The 880-nt window shown below is 37.5% G+C and overlaps 1 protein-coding gene across 1 annotated transcript in view; it reads left to right on the forward strand.

The window, feature by feature from the left end:
• SYCP2L (synaptonemal complex protein 2 like) overlaps positions 1-880 on the forward strand; it is a 75,165-nt gene that overhangs the window by 33,181 nt on the left and 41,104 nt on the right. The window lies entirely within an intron of this gene.

An 880-nucleotide genomic window follows, 5' to 3' on the forward strand; every position in this document is an offset into this window, starting at 1 on the left:
AATGATGGCAAGTATTCAGGTTTTTTGCATGTTTGTAATGTTAAAACAACCTCATAACAAATGTATAGGCTGCCAGAATTTTATGTGAAAAAATTAATGCATGCTGCCTTTTTGGTTCGTGTGTGATTACATGAAAAAGGTGAGAGATTTCCAAAGTCTCTGGGGGGTTTTTGGTTCTTTATTTCAGCCTTCTGTCACAGTATAAGGCACCAACCCAAATTAACAACTCAATAAATATACAGTTGATATCTGTGCTGCTATGGATTTGTTTAAATGTTTTTTTTTCACCCTCTTCCAATCTGTGACTGCCTATGTAGATGCTGTGGCCTGTTAACAGGAAGGAAGATGCTTGTTGTGCCTCCAGACTTTATCTATAGTGCTCAAAGAGCTGAAGCTTAGATGTGGGGAGTGAGGTCAAGTGAGATAAACAAAACCAAATCAATTTAGTTAATTTAAAATTAAGTATTTAACTTCATCTTCATTTTTCACTTTGAAGTACATGGATAAAATAGCAGATTCTATTCAAACTGTATTTGTGAACTAAAATACCAATAAGATTTTATGCTATGAGCTTATGAGCTACAGAATGATATTATGGAATAGGGTGCAACATGCGTACAGGGAAAGAGAAGCCTATGGGAGCTGAGAGAGCTCAATATTGAGATTAAAGTATAATTCAGGAAAACTACTGGCAGACTTTAAGCTAATGAAGTACTCTGATAAATAGGGAAGAAAGGAAAGGAGATGTGATGTAGCAGGGAGGTTGCTTTTGAAGTATTTGAGATCCACACGTGTACAGTAGAACCCATACAAGTACCTAGATAACGAAGTGAAAGAAGATCTACCTGGGGGGAAGTGGGCAGCGGAGTCCCCCAGGGCT

Source organism: Gavialis gangeticus, unplaced genomic scaffold, assembly GCF_001723915.1.
Source record: "Gavialis gangeticus isolate Ggan-Ray unplaced genomic scaffold, GavGan_comp1, whole genome shotgun sequence".
In the NCBI taxonomy this organism is placed as follows: domain Eukaryota; kingdom Metazoa; phylum Chordata; order Crocodylia; family Gavialidae; genus Gavialis; species Gavialis gangeticus.